Here is a 16,595-nt window from a genome sequence, read left to right as displayed (position 1 = left end):
GACGATCGGTTTAGCCAGTCTGTCTGCTTCCTGACCTGGGCTCCAGTTAGTCAAGTACAAACTCTAAGACTATGTGCCATATTTCTAGAGAGAAGAGCGGCACCACCCAGGAGGGATGAACACCATCTCTTTTCAACAGGTCAGGTCTGCCCCAAAAATTCTTCCAATTGTCTATAAAGCCTATGTTATTTTGCGGGCACCACTTAGACATCCAGCCATTAAGTGACGACAGTCTGCTATGAATCTCATCACCACGGTAAGCAGGGAGCGGACCAGAGCATATTACAGTGTCTGACATCGTACTTGCAAGTTTATAGGTCACAGTAAAAGAAGATGAAATCTTCCAAATGAATCCTCCCAAGTTTGACAAAATGGAGGACATGGCTATGATGACCCACCTCAATGAGCCTGCTGTGCTGTTTAACCTCAAAGAGCGTTACGCAGCATGGATGATCTATGTAAGTAAATCATTATTTATTCCTGGAATAGGGCAGCAACATTGTAAAACTGGACGATCTCCATTTCAGACCTACTCTGGCTTGTTCTGCGCCACTGTCAATCCATACAAGTGGCTCCCAGTGTACGATGCAGCTGTTGTGGCTGGATACCGAGGCAAGAAGAGGATTGAAGCCCCACCTCACATCTTCTCCATCTCTGACAATGCCTACCAGTTTATGCTCACTGGTAAGTGGATTCCAGCAGTCTCAACAAATAACAGTTAAAAAGACAAAGAAAAAAATACACTTAATAATAACAAGTGTGAAGTATTAGTGTATAATTCATTGTCTATATATTGCCGTTTTGACAGAGTTCATAAATAAGCTAAATCCAAATAGAAAGAGGACTGATGTTTTTTATCCTTAGTTAACAACTACTTAGTAAACGATACCTAAATAAGGTTTTTAAGCTAAGGAAAATGAGTGGTACAGTTCAAATTAATGTTTAATTAGTAAGTACTTCATAAAAACCATTAGTTTGCATTATTGTATAACAAGTTACCTTCTTCTATATGCACGTATATGAATAAATAAATTAAATGTTAAGTTTAGGATGTAGCCTATTCATCTAATACCAATGCAAGAAAACAAACTTCACAAACACTTTTATAGCTTCAAGTGCTATCTATTTTAGAAATCCTGTTAACATTTTACGATTTAATTTCAGATCGTGAGAATCAGTCTGTCCTGATTACGTGAGTAAATATTCTTCTGCTGACACAACCTGAAGCTTTTCAATTATAATTGTAAATCAATAAAAGATTTATGACTAAATGATGATCTCATATAAATCTCCAGCGGAGAATCTGGTGCAGGAAAGACTGTGAACACAAAGCGTGTCATTCAGTACTTTGCAACTGTTGCGATGTCTAGTCCAAAGAAGGCAGAGCCTGTCCCTGGAAAAATGCAGGTTAGTGAATACTTATTCTAGACAATGTTATTAATGACAGTGTTTGTAATTCACCTCACGACTACCCACTGTCCTACAATTACATCTAGGGATCACTGGAAGACCAGATCATTGCAGCCAACCCTCTGCTGGAGGCTTATGGTAATGCCAAGACTATAAGGAACGATAACTCCTCTCGTTTTGTAAGTTGTACCTATGAATCATGATTAATAACATCATAAATTTTCAATCACAATTTCAAAGCAGGCAAACAGTTGAGCTTTTATCAATGATTTCAATCTAGGGTAAATTCATCAGGATTCACTTTGGGACCACTGGTAAACTGGCCAAAGCAGATATTGAAACTTGTGAGTCAACACTGTTTTAAGCCAAACATTTTATTTGAAGGCTAAGATGTGGGTTAATCAATTGAACAAGTATTTTTTCCTCTTTTTTTTTTTCACGGAAAGATCTGCTAGAAAAGTCAAGGGTAACATTCCAGCTGTCTGCTGAGAGGAGTTACCACATCTTCTACCAGCTCATGACTGGACACAAGCCAGAGCTGCTCGGTGAGAAATCTACAGGATTGTGTTTCAGTTGTTTCCATGTTTGAGAGCACTGTTAACATACTGCACATCAACTCTTTACAGAGGCCCTGCTCATATCCACCAACCCTTTTGACTATCCAATGATCAGTCAAGGTGAAATCACTGTCAAGAGTATCGATGACGTGGAGGAGTTCATTGCCACAGATGTATGTGGACAGCTGCAATATTATTATTAGTAGTAGTATTTTTAGATTCTATGCAATATATCTGAGCAAACAAACATAAGAATAACACCAGCTTGAACTGAATACTGCATGACACAGCATAAAATACCCTTCTTTTTTGACTCCAATAAACAATGTGATTTATTTGGTCTGTGTAAAAACAGACTGCCATTGACATTCTTGGCTTCACTGCTGATGAGAAAATCAGCATTTACAAGCTGACGGGTGCTGTGATGCATCATGGGAGCATGAAGTTCAAACAGAAGCAGAGAGAGGAGCAGGCCGAACCTGACGGCAATGAGGGTGATCAAATTTTTTGCACATATTAACATATAAACATTCACTTAATTAGCAACAATAATGCATAAAACTCTGCTTCCTTAGCGGCTGATAAAATCGCCTACCTCATGTGCCTCAACTCCGCTGAAATGCTGAAAGCTCTGTGCTACCCCAGAGTGAAGGTCGGGAACGAGATGGTGACCAAAGGCCAGACAGTACCACAGGTGATGATTTTATCAACACATTTAACTTATGGATACAGTGAGAAATGTCTCAGACATAGTCATCGTGAGAGTCCTTTGAATTTCTCAGGTGAGCAATTCAGTCTCGGCACTCTGCAAGTCTGTCTATGAGAAAATGTTCCTGTGGATGGTCGTCCGTATCAATGAGATGTTGAACACAACGCAGCCTAGACAGTTCTACATCGGTGTGCTGGACATTGCTGGATTTGAGATCTTTGATGTGAGTATCAGTCATTAATGTCTCTGAAAGAATCAAGACATAAAAGATAACAGTCAGTTGCAATAATTGCTTCTGTTGAATTATCAGTTCAACAGCTTGGAGCAGCTTTGCATCAACTTCACAAATGAGAAACTGCAACAGTTCTTCAACCATCACATGTTTGTTCTGGAGCAAGATGAGTACAAAAAAGAAGGCATTGAATGGGAGTTCATTGACTTTGGTATGGACTTGGCTGCCTGCATTGAGCTCATTGAGAAAGTAAGAGGATATTCAGTAAATTAAAATAACTATTCTCACTGTGGCTGTACTTGAGTGTGAATATTTCTTCAACAGCCAATGGGCATCTTCTCCATCCTTGAAGAGGAGTGCATGTTCCCAAAGGCTACAGACACAAGCTTCAAAAACAAGCTGCATGACCAGCATCTGGGCAAAACTGCAGCTTTCCAGAAGCCCAAGCCTGCCAAAGGTAAGGCAGAGGCCCACTTCTCTCTGGTGCACTACGCCGGCACTGTGGACTACAACATTAGTGGCTGGTTGGACAAGAACAAGGATCCACTGAATGACTCAGTTGTGCAACTTTACCAAAAGTCATCACTCAAAGTGCTGGCCCTCCTGTATGCCGCTGTTGCAGGTGCAGAAGGTACAGACATCTGCATTTCCTCAATTCTTTAATTTGTAAGTTTTAATTATGTACAAGACACCTGCTTATACAAAAACTTTATTAAAAAAAAGAAAAAAGAATAAGATCATCAGAAAGCAAAAAACTATGTGATTACAGATTTTTCAAAATATGAAGTAGATTCAAGTTAAAAGATTCAACAAGATGTAAATAGAGATTTATTAAAGGGGTTAATGGAAAGCAACACAAGATTAACAACAACAACAAAAAAACTTCTGTCATTGATATAAAACAGAGGAGGTGGAAAGAAAGGAGGCAAAAGAAGGGTGGCTCCTTCCAGACGGTGTCTGCACTTTTAGGGTAAACAGATTCTCTCTCTTAATGAAGTTTGTGAAGTTTTTCAACATTACAGATTAGATTAATTACAAACATTTCCACAGGAGAACTTGGCTAAACTGATGTCTAATCTGAGGAGCACTCACCCTCACTTTGTCCGCTGCTTGATTCCTAATGAATCCAAGACTCCAGGTAATCTTGATCCTTGAAGACTCAAATGCATCACAGTTTTGAAAAAATGTCTGGAACCTTAAGAACATTTGCAATTCAGGTCTGATGGAGAACTTCCTGGTTATCCACCAGCTCAGGTGTAATGGTGTCCTGGAGGGTATCAGAATCTGCAGGAAGGGTTTCCCCAGCAGAATCCACTACGGTGACTTCAAGCAGAGGTAAAGACATCTTTTTGCAACTTCTTACTTAGAGATGATGTATCACCTAATCTCCGCTTCCTTACATGTTAACACAAGAATATGACTCTTCCATAAATTTCCTCTAGATACAAAGTATTAAACGCTAGCGTCATCCCTGAGGGACAGTTCATTGACAACAAAAAGGCTGCAGAGAAACTCTTGGGCTCTATTGATGTTGACCACACCCAATACAAATTTGGACTTACCAAGGTGAGCTACTCAGCAAATACACCATGTGGACAAAACTATTTCAACTATTTCCTTCTCATTTTTGACTCTGCTACAACACAATGACATTGTAGAGAATTCAGTGCTTCCAGTCTAGGCTTTGTGCCAGTCAAGTTATTCCACACCACACCAGGTTTTCCACAAGTTATTACCCCAAAATATTATATATGGTCCCCACTTCGTGTACTGGACACTGTCATGCCTCTCCAAACTGTTACATCAAAAAAGAAAGGACAGAATTCTCTCAAATGTCATTCTATAGTATAGTGTAGAACATATTATATTATTTTTTTCCCACTGGAATTACAGCCAAACTCAAATATTATTAGGGCCATATAGTGTATCCCAGGCCACATCTATGCTGAAAAGGACATATTGGCTTATTCAACACTACACCACTAATATATTCCAAATGTTGTTGTAGGTGTTCTTTAAAGCTGGTCTGTTGGGTACTCTTGAGGAGATGAGAGATGAGAAATTAGCACATCTGGTTACCATGACTCAGGCTTTGTGCCGTGGATATGTCATGAGGAAGGAGTTTGTCAAAATGATGGAGAGGAGGTACAATGAACTTACAATAATGTTTGGAACACAACTCCCACACTAGTACCACAGTGTGATAAAGACTGATTTCAATTTACACAGGGAGGCAATTTATTCCATCCAATACAACATCCGCTCATTCATGAATGTGAAACATTGGCCATGGATGAAGGTGTACTTCAAGATCAAGCCTCTTCTGAAGACTGCAGAGACTGAGAAAGAAATGGCAGCCATGAAGGAGAATTATGAGAAAATGAAAGAAGATTTAACAAAGGCATTAGCTAAAAAGAAGGAGCTTGAGGAGAAAATGGTGTCACTTGTTCAGGAGAAAAACGATCTTCTACTGCAAGTAACTTCTGTGAGTATGTCAGCTCTTATTTATCCCAATATGGATCCTATAGCTATAAACATAAGTCATTAACTATGTCCATGTCAATGAACAGGAATCTGAAAACCTCTCTGATGCTGAGGAGAGATGCGAAGGGCTCATCAAAAGCAAGATCCAGCTCGAGGGCAAACTCAAAGAGACAAACGAGAGACTGGAGGATGAGGAGGAAATCAATGCTGAACTGACTGCCAAGAAGAGGAAACTGGAGGATGAATGCTCTGAGCTGAAAAAAGACATCGATGACCTGGAGCTCACCTTGGCCAAAGTGGAGAAGGAGAAACATGCAACAGAAAATAAAGTCAGTATTACACACACACACACACACACACACACACACATATATATATATATATATATATATATATATATATATATATATACACACACACTACAGATTGTGATTCAGGCTGTAATCAATGTTTCCATTTAGGTGAAAAACCTGACGGAGGAGATGGCCTCTCAGGATGAGAGCATTGCTAAGCTGACCAAAGAGAAGAAAGCCCTCCAAGAGGCACACCAGCAGACTCTTGATGACCTTCAGTCAGAGGAAGACAAAGTCAACACTCTGACTAAAGCTAAGACAAAGCTTGAGCAGCAAGTGGACGATGTAAGATGTTTGGCATAAGAATAAGACTGTGAATCAATGGGAATCAATGAGGAATTAATATTGTTGCTAATTAATATTTTAATGCTCTGATTTGTCACAATAGCTTGAGGGCTCACTGGAACAAGAGAAGAAGCTCCGTATGGACCTTGAGAGAGCCAAGAGGAAGCTTGAGGGTGATCTGAAACTGGCCCAGGAGTCCATAATGGACCTGGAGAATGACAAACAGCAATCAGATGAGAAGATCAAAAAGTGAGTGGGCATCAGATTTTGAACTTTACACAATTACACAAAATAAGTATTTGGCACATTTTACAAAACAATACTTTAAAAACAGGAAGGACTTTGAGACAAGTCAGCTTCTCAGCAAGATTGAGGATGAACAGACTTTGGGAGCACAGCTTCAGAAGAAGATCAAAGAACTTCAGGTAACACTAACCCTAGTCTGATGTGAAATGGTGAAGTAGATGCATAGCTGGAAAAATCCACATTACAAATATCAATAATTATTTATTTATTTTTCCAATTAGGCCCGTATCGAGGAGCTGGAAGAAGAAATTGAGGCAGAGCGAGCTGCTCGTGCCAAAGTGGAGAAGCAGAGAGCTGATCTCTCCAGGGAACTTGAAGAGATCAGCGAGAGGCTTGAGGAAGCTGGTGGTGCCACTGCTGCCCAGATTGAGATGAACAAGAAGCGTGAAGCCGAATTCCAGAAGATGCGTCGTGATCTGGAAGAGTCTACCTTGCAGCATGAAGCTACAGCTGCAGCTCTCCGAAAGAAGCAGGCAGACAGTGTGGCTGAGCTCGGAGAACAGATCGACAACCTCCAGCGGGTCAAGCAGAAGTTGGAGAAGGAGAAGAGTGAATACAAGATGGAGATTGATGACTTGGCAAGCAACATGGAGGCTGTGGCTAAAGGAAAGGTAATGTCACTAGATGATCATTAATAAGTACAAAATCATCTTTACAAACATTCATTAAATCTCTCATCTCTTTAGGGTAATTTAGAGAAGATGTGCCGCACACTTGAAGACCAGCTGAGCGAAATCAAGGCCAAAAGTGATGAAAATAGTCGCCAGTTGAACGACATGAATGCACAACGAGCAAGACTTCAGACTGAAAATGGTAAGAGAATAAGTTACACGTGTAATAAACCTCAAAACAAAACTGAGTTAAAGATTCTGTTATTATATTTCATGCTAATATCTGTAACTTCTTTCTAAGGTGAATTTAGCCGTCAACTGGAAGAGAAAGAAGCACTTGTTTCACAGTTAACTAGAGGAAAACAGGCTTATACTCAGCAAATCGAGGATCTCAAAAGACATACTGAGGAAGAAGTCAAGGTAGAGTTGCACATATTATTTTGTTTTGATAATCAATTGATTTTAATGCTTTTTTGAAAAGTGTTTAAAATCCCAAAATGCGCTGCCTTATAGGCCAAGAATGCTCTGGCCCATGCGGTTCAGTCTGCCCGCCATGACTGTGATTTGCTCAGAGAACAGTATGAGGAGGAGCAGGAGGCCAAAGCTGAACTCCAGCGTGGAATGTCTAAGGCCAACAGTGAGGTGGCCCAGTGGAGAGCCAAATATGAGACTGATGCCATCCAACGCACTGAAGAGCTTGAGGAAGCCAAGTAAATACAGCAAAAAAAAGTCTTCAGTATCCTACATTTAATATCACAAATATTAGTAAGAATTCATAATTTCATACCACTTTCTTCAGGAAAAAGTTGGCACAGCGTCTGCAGGATGCTGAAGAATCCATTGAGGCAGTGAACTCCAAGTGTGCCTCACTGGAAAAGACCAAACAGAGACTGCAGGGTGAAGTAGAGGACCTCATGATTGATGGGGAGAGGGCAAATGCATTGGCTGCCAACCTTGACAAGAAGCAGAGAAACTTTGATAAGGTAAGAAAGATGTGGATAATCTTCAAATCTAAACCTTGAACCATGGACTTGGCTAATTAACAATGACTACATTTCTTTTTCAGGTCCTATCAGAGTGGAAGCAGAAGTATGAGGAAAGCCAGGCTGAACTAGAAGCTGCTCAGAAAGAAGCTCGTTCTCTCAGCACTGAGCTTTTCAAAATGAAGAACTCTTATGAAGAAGCTCTTGACCACCTCGAGACCCTGAAGAGGGAGAACAAGAATCTGCAACGTAAATGGCACATTTATTTTTACAGCAAAGATTTTAAAAAACAGATGCATTAAAAAAAAAAAAAAAAATTATGTACTATTCATTTTTAAATACTTTTAGAGGAGATTTCTGACCTCACTGAGCAGCTTGGGGAGACTGGAAAGAGCATTCATGAGTTAGAGAAAGCCAAGAAGACAGTGGAGTCTGAGAAATCAGAGATTCAGGCTGCACTTGAAGAAGCCGAGGTGCCATTCCTTTGATACAATACTAACATCACACCAGTGCTTTGAATAATATTAAAACATTGTACTGTACTTATTTTCTTCTTAAACAATCACAAATGTAGTGCCATAACTCTGGAGGCATATAGTACATTTTGACAAGTTTAAAAAGTAAGTCAGTTATTTCCTTTTTTCCTTGCAGGGCACCCTGGAGCATGAAGAGTCCAAGATTCTTCGTGTGCAGCTGGAGCTGAACCAGGTGAAGAGCGAGATTGACAGGAAGCTGGCTGAGAAGGACGAGGAGATGGAACAGATCAAAAGGAACAGCCAAAGAGTGATTGATTCCATGCAGAGCACACTGGACTCTGAGGTCAGGAGCAGAAATGATGCCCTGAGGGTCAAAAAGAAGATGGAGGGAGATCTGAATGAGATGGAGGTCCAGCTGAGCCATGCCAACCGCCAGGCTGCTGAGGCCCAGAAACAGCTCAGGAACGTCCAAGGCCAACTCAAGGTATCTCTCTGTAGAATGAGGAGTTTAAATGTTTAATAATATGAATATGATACAGGAATTAACTGAAGCATTACATGCAACTAACAAAGAAAGAACATTGCTACAGGATGCCCAACTGCACCTTGATGAAGCTGTCAGAGGACATGAGGACATGAAGGAGCAGGTGGCCATGGTGGAGCGCAGGAATATCCTAATGCAAGCAGAGATTGAGGAGCTGAGAGCTGCACTGGAGCAAACAGAGAGAGGCCGCAAAGTGGCAGAGCAGGAGCTGGTTGATGTCAGCGAGCGTGTGGGACTGCTGCACTCACAAGTACAAAAAATGATTAAATACTAAGAGCAAATTCAGGTTACATGATACAGTTTTAGTTAAATATACACTAAACTACCTGCTTAAATCCTGCAGAATACGAGTCTTATTAACACCAAGAAGAAGCTTGAGGCTGATCTGGTCCAGGTTCAAGGTGAGGTGGATGATGCAGTCCAGGAGGCCAGAAATGCAGAGGAGAAGGCCAAGAAGGCCATCACTGATGTGGGTGTTTACTTTCTGTTGCTCTATTCTAATTTAAACATTTATTTGACTGTGGTAACAAAGAGATCATTCATGGAAGCTAATTCTATCTATATTGGTTAGCTCATTTTCATTGGCTTATATTTCAGGCTGCCATGATGGCCGAGGAGCTAAAGAAGGAGCAGGACACCAGTGCTCACCTGGAGAGGATGAAGAAGAACCTGGAGCTGACTGTCAAAGACCTGCAGCACCGTCTGGATGAGGCTGAGAGTCTGGCCATGAAGGGCGGAAAGAAACAGCTCCAGAAACTGGAGTCCAGGGTAAAGACATCTTTTTGCAACTTCTTACTTAGAGATGATGTATCACCTAATCTCCGCTTCCTTACATGATAACACAAGAATATGACTCTTCCCTAAATGTCCTCTAGATACAAAGTATTAAACGCTAGCTAGCGTCATTCCTGAGGGACAGTTCATTGACAACAAAAAGGCTGCAGAGAAACTCATGGGCTCTATTGATGTTGCACGCCTGCACTTACATTGCACTTAACGTTCTGGGTTGGAGCAGGCTTTCGTCATTACGATTCAACTTTTGTTTTGAAGAAAACAGGAAGAAAAGCGCTTTCGCTAATAGACTGTCAAATATATTTATCACTTATGCAGTGTAGTGATTTTCATTCAACTCTGCTGCACATATCAGAAAATGATTATGGACTCAGATGACATTGATGGAGGAATTTGCAGCTATCCTCGCAAAGTATAAATACTGTTTATCAGTAAGGTGAAAACCAGACCCGTTATAAACCTATATTACTCAATACTCAAATTAACTGAAAATTGCTACTTTCCAAGTAGTAAGAGATGTTTTGTAGAAATTATGACAGTAGAGCAGTTAGCGATCACACTACATGTGTACCACACCAGAGCCCAACTGAACCATGCTCTGGCTCACCTCTTCAAGAGGGCCAGGACATGGTTCAAAAGAACCAGACTTTGGGGTTCAGCATGGTTCAGATCGCCTAGTGTGAGTACACCTTTAGATGAACGGGCCATGGTAGAGATTTGACAGGTGACAACAATAACTCTCTACTGAAGGTGCGTGAGTTGGAGGCTGAAGTTGAAGCTGAACAGAGACGTGGTGCAGACGCTGTGAAAGGAGTGCGCAAATATGAAAGGAGAGTGAAGGAGCTCACCTACCAGGTAAAACTACACAAGAATTAGACATTAACACCTTTCATGATAATATACATAGTTTAACCAAGACCATGAACAATTTTTACACCCAAAGACTGAGGAAGACAAGAAGAATGTGACCCGACTTCAGGATCTGGTAGACAAGCTGCAGCTGAAAGTGAAGGCCTACAAACGCCAAGCTGAAGAAGCTGTAAGTCTAATGTCAAATGGCTTGAGTGTGAAGTTTTGACATTTTCTATTCAATACACTCCGTGATTGCAATGCTCTGAAAGGGGTTGGATATCTTGTGTAATCCTAACAGGAGGAGCAGGCCAACACTCACCTGTCCAGGTACAGGAAGGTGCAGCATGAGCTGGAGGAGTCTCATGAGCGTGCTGACATCGCAGAGTCTCAGGTCAACAAGCTGAGAGCCAAGAGCCGTGAAGCTGGGAAGGTAACAACAGATGATAATTATGTAGAGAAAAGTTACCTTTTATACATAAAATTAATGAAACATTTTCAATACAATCGTTTTTTTTTTTTTTTGGCATTTTCAAGACTAAAGATGAAGAATGAAGACAAGAAACTACACCTACAAGCAAGCATATGACTGACTTGTGCTGAGTTTTTCTGTGTCCATTAAATGGCAAAGTTTGACTTTGTTCTCCATAATTTTTTTCCACTTTCAAACTTTATCACATATTCAATCACTGTTTTAAAAGACAAGATGAGGCATGATGTGGTAAAGAACACAAATGCAGTGTATTGAACTTGCGATAGTAACAAAGAACAAAGGAAAAAAATGAAAACCGGAAACAGCCTGAACTTCGTGATGTTTTATTAACAAGTTTCGGGAGGAGCACGCGCAGATAATTAACGCAGCCACTTCATCATCAGCAATCACACCATCTATCCAATCAGCTCAAGAGAGAACCCCTATAAATAACCAAAGCAGTCTTACCTCCATCAGTTCTAGTCTTTCAGCATCCCTCCACCACCCCGACTCCTCACCTTCAGCCTGTTCCTACCCCAGCATGGGGGGAACGCTCTGGGTCCGGGCTAAATGCAGAGCTCGGACCCCTCTCTCCGTACAGGGGGAGTACCCTGGGCTCGGGGGTAAGTACCGAGCTCGGAGCCCTTTCCCTGGACAGCACGCCAAATACGCATAACCTTTACTCAGTTTATTATATGTAAGTGTGAACTCGTGAAATAGCAAAAATGTGAACTTGTCTTTGAAAGTTGCTTTGGATAAAAATGTCTGCTAAAGGCATAAATGTAAATGTTTTGGAATAACCCAAAAGTCACTGGCAAATAAGAACACAGAACACAAAGTACTCGAGGAGACAAAACAAAATTGGTATATTTATACACAAAAAGGCATTACATGAAACAATAACAAAGGAAATATCAGAATACAAAGGGAACAGGAAACATCAACACAGAAAAGGCAAGACCACAACAAAACTTCAAAATAAGTTTGCTTTCAAAAGGCAACATACCAAAATTGATGTACCTTACATGCAGAGCCCTTGAGAAACAGAGTTGCGACATGCTTTGATCTCACCGCCATGCGGTCACGTGGTTCATGGCTCTCTCTGCGCTGTCTATATTGAATGGTTTTAATCAGGACAGACAGCAGTTTCACTATATTTGCAGCAATTTCTAGTAATTACATACACATCAAGTATTTTTAAATGAAAAGAAAGACAAAAATAAAAGAAAATAAACAACAAATAATATGTACAAACGAGTATCCACAATATACAAGAGGTCTGGTTTTGCTCATGGCAGTGCAGTAGCACGCTTGCTGACTTTTTTTTTACATTTTTTAAATTTGCAATAACCCTAATTAAACACACCTGATCCAGCTAATCAAGTCCTTCAGGCTTATTTGAAAACTACATGGTATGTGTGTTGGAACTCAAATACACATTCATTTTTCATGTTTCTTCCTGTTGATTGTAAGTCAAAATGTTTTTCTTTCTAGACAAATACTGTGTTCCTTGCTTTTGTTTGAATTCCCAACAACGGAAGAGGTGCCACTGGCATTGCCCTGAGTGCCAGCACATCGTGCCCCTGACTTTAAAAAGCACCTCCAAAATCATGGCCTGTGTCCCAATGTGCATACTAGCCATCCTAAATTCTATGTGATATTAGTAATTTTCAATACTATTTAGGGCAGATAGGGTGGATAGTATGTACATTGGGACGCAGGGATGGTGTCACGAATCCTGTCCATGCACTTCCATTTACTCGCCACCAGAGGTCACTCATTCGCCACATTGACTCTTGCACCACACTAACTGTTGCACATCTATCAGGACTACAATTCCCATCATCCATTACACTGATGACACACACATCTGATTGCACTGATCACTCAGTTTACTTAAGACATGGGCTGCATCCGAAACCGCATACTTCTCTACTATATAGTAGGGGAAAAGCAGTAGGCGAACAAATAGTATGTCCGAATCCTCAGTATTCATAAAATAGTAGGCGAGAAATACATGGGTGATGTACTAATTCTCGCGAGATTCAGACGTGCGTATACTAATGTTGTGTCCGAATATGCCTGCTTGCCTACTATTTAGTAGGAGAAAACAGTACGTGAAAAGAGTAGTATGTCCGAAACCTCCGTATTTATAAAACAGTAGGCGAGAAAATCCCCGGATGGCCTACTGCTCCCGCCCAGATTCTGAAGTGTGCATCCGATGGACACTTTAATTACCCATGAGGCAACATGGAGGAATCGTCATTTACGAACATGACAGAGGACAGAGACGCAGCTGTTTTCAAGTGTAAGTACAAAAAAGCTGTTATTTGTGTTTCAATTTCACTTATTTGATAACTGACGAGGAGACTCTTGGTTTTAAGACATTGTATTGAATATTGATTTATTAGATATATTAAGTTGTTGTAAAACGTTTCATTTCATTTTCATTTAGGCTACCTAAAGTACCAGTCGTGCTTCATTAAGCACACATACTTCTCAAGATTTGTTAAACATCGTTTTCTTTAAAGCATTGCTTTAACTGTGTACAAACATCAGATAAACGTTTGTTAAAAAAATTGCAAATGCACTCTTTGCAACACAAACATTTCCTAAATGTGCATTTAATATTTGACAGAGGACATTTTACAGACAGTATGGCAGTTGGAACTCAAATACACATTCATTTTTCATGTTTCTTCCTGTTGATTGTAAGTCAAAATGTTTTTCTTTCTAGACAAATACTGTGTTCCTTGCTTTTGTTTGAATTCCCAACAACGGAAGAGGTGCCACTGGCATTGCCCTGAGTGCCAGCACATCGTGCCCTGACTTTAAAAGCACCTCCAAAATCATGGCCTGTGTCCCAATGTGCATACTAGCCATCCTAAATTCTATGTGATATTAGTAATTTTCAATACTATTTAGGGCAGATAGGGTGGATAGTATGTACATTGGGACGCAGGGATGGTGTCACGAATCCTGTCCATGCACTTCCATTTACTCGCCACCAGAGGTCACTCATTCGCCACATTGACTCTTGCACCACACTAACTGTTGCACATCTATCAGGACTACAATTCCCATCATCCATTACACTGATGACACACACATCTGATTGCACTGATCACTCAGTTTACTTAAGACATGGGCTGCATCCGAAACCGCATACTTCTCTACTATATAGTAGGGGAAAAGCAGTAGGCGAACAAATAGTATGTCCGAATCCTCAGTATTCATAAAATAGTAGGCGAGAAATACATGGGTGATGTACTAATTCTCGCGAGATTCAGACGTGCGTATACTAATGTTGTGTCCGAATATGCCTGCTTGCCTACTATTTAGTAGGAGAAAACAGTACGTGAAAAGAGTAGTATGTCCGAATCCTCAGTATTCATAAAATAGTAGGCGAGAAATACATGGGTGATGTACTAATTCTCGCGAGATTCAGACGTGCGTATACTAATGTTGTGTCCGAATATGCCTGCTTGCCTACTATTTAGTAGGAGAAAACAGTACGTGAAAAGAGTAGTATGTCCGAATCCTCAGTATTCATAAAATAGTAGGCGAGAAATACATGGGTGATGTACTAATTCTCGCGAGATTCAGACGTGCGTATACTAATGTTGTGTCCGAATATGCCTGCTTGCCTACTATTTAGTAGGAGAAAACAGTACGTGAAAAGAGTAGTATGTCCGAAACCTCCGTATTTATAAAACAGTAGGCGAGAAAATCCCGGATGGCCTACTGCTCCGCCCAGATTCTGAAGTGTGCATCCGATGGACACTTTAATTACCCATGAGGCAACATGGAGGAATCGTCATTTACGAACATGACAGAGGACAGAGATGCAGCTGTTTTCAAGTGTAAGTACAACAAAGTTGTTATTTGTGTTTCAATTTCACTTATTTGATAACTGACGAGGAGACTCTTGGTTTTAAGACATTGTATTGAATATTGATTTATTAGATATATTAAGTTGTTGTAAAACGTTTCATTTCATTTTCATTTAGGCTACCTAGTACCAGTCGTGCTTCATTAAGCACACATACTTCTCAAGATTTGTTAAACATCGTTTTCTTTAAAGCATTGCTTTAACTGTGTACAAACATCAGATACACGTTTGTTAAAAAAAAAATTGCAAATGCACTCTTTGCAACACAAACGTTTCCTAAATGTGCGTTTAATATTTGACAGAGGACATTTTACAGACAGTATGGCAGATGAAACTCTTAAATCAACATGATCTCACAGAATTCGTGTAATGACCACGGACTCTTAACCCCGAATCTGTGGTGGCATCACGGAATCGCCGAAAATTCCGTGATGGGCTCACAGAAGTGATACCAATGTAAGTCAGTGACAGGCATCAGCCATGCTCCACGCACGGATCCACTGGTTCAACACTTTAAATAGGAAACCCTTAGCATCAATATGCCGACGCGATACTGGGAAATTTATCGTCATCATTATTGTTCAGAACTGGGTAGGTTTAGGTAGGGGTGGGGTCAGGTACTCCAGTGAAAGTATAAATTTATATACAACATATATAACTGCATCGAGTCACTCTTTTACGTGGTCCGATGCAGCGCTGGTGTTGAACCCATCACGGAATTTTCGACGATTCCGTGATGCCACCACAGAGTCGGGGTTAATTAAGTCCGTGGTCATTACACAAAATTCTGTGAGATCAGGTTGTAAAAAATACATCTTCCAGATGAAAACACATTAGATGCTCATTTAAATAAACAGATTTACACAACTGAAGAGAAACGTTTAGATTTTATTTGTCTACGATTATACACATTGACAAATTAATGATCATTTGTGTTGGATGAAAACAAGATAACAAATAAGCTATCAAAATCAACATTATGATATATTTTTTTTTTTTTGCTTGTTTTTTTTTTTATTACATAGGCTTAAATGACAGATCTAACATTAAATCTTGTTTGGATGTTACAGGGACTGATGAACACACTAGCAGCCTTATCCAGTGGAGAGTGGCTAATGAAGCCTCTTCACTGGAAAGAGAAATGCTGCAATCAAAAGCTTTGAGTAAGTCAAGTCAAGTCACCTTTATTTATATAGCGCTTTTAACAATACAGATTGTGTCAAAGAACTTAACAGTATCAAATTGGAGGATAGAGTGTCAGTAATGTATAATGATAAGATTAAACACTCAATTTTCAGTTAAAGGCATTTCATTATTGAATTCAGAGATGTCATTGTCTAGCTCAGTTTAGTTTAAATAGTATCTGTGCAATCAAATTTACGATAATCGCTAGAAATTAAGTGTCCCCAACTGAGCAAGCCAGAGGCGACAGCGGCAAGGAACCAAAACTCCCTCTGAGACAGAATGGAGAAAAAAACCTTGGGAGAAACCAGACTCAGTCGGGGGGCCAGTTCTCCTCTGACCAGACGAAACCAGCAGTTCAAAAGTTTATATTTCTATTTTAATTTTGTCGCAAGTTCTAACAATAGTAGTATTATGTAGTTAGGTATTTTATTATATTTTTAGTTATTTTGTTATAT

The 16,595-nt window shown here is 40.1% G+C and overlaps 1 pseudogene; it reads left to right on the top strand.

Moving 5' to 3' along the window:
• The first annotated feature begins 323 nt into the window (after window positions 1-323).
• LOC131547909 (myosin heavy chain, fast skeletal muscle-like) lies at window positions 324-11,227 on the top strand (annotated as a pseudogene).
• Window positions 11,228-16,595: the final 5,368 nt, after the last annotated feature.

The sequence above is a fragment of the Onychostoma macrolepis genome, chromosome 10 (assembly GCF_012432095.1).
Source record: "Onychostoma macrolepis isolate SWU-2019 chromosome 10, ASM1243209v1, whole genome shotgun sequence".
Lineage (NCBI taxonomy): Eukaryota > Metazoa > Chordata > Actinopteri > Cypriniformes > Cyprinidae > Onychostoma > Onychostoma macrolepis.
The sequence above is the reverse complement of the archived record's forward strand: the minus strand, read 5'-3'. Positions and strand labels throughout refer to the sequence as shown.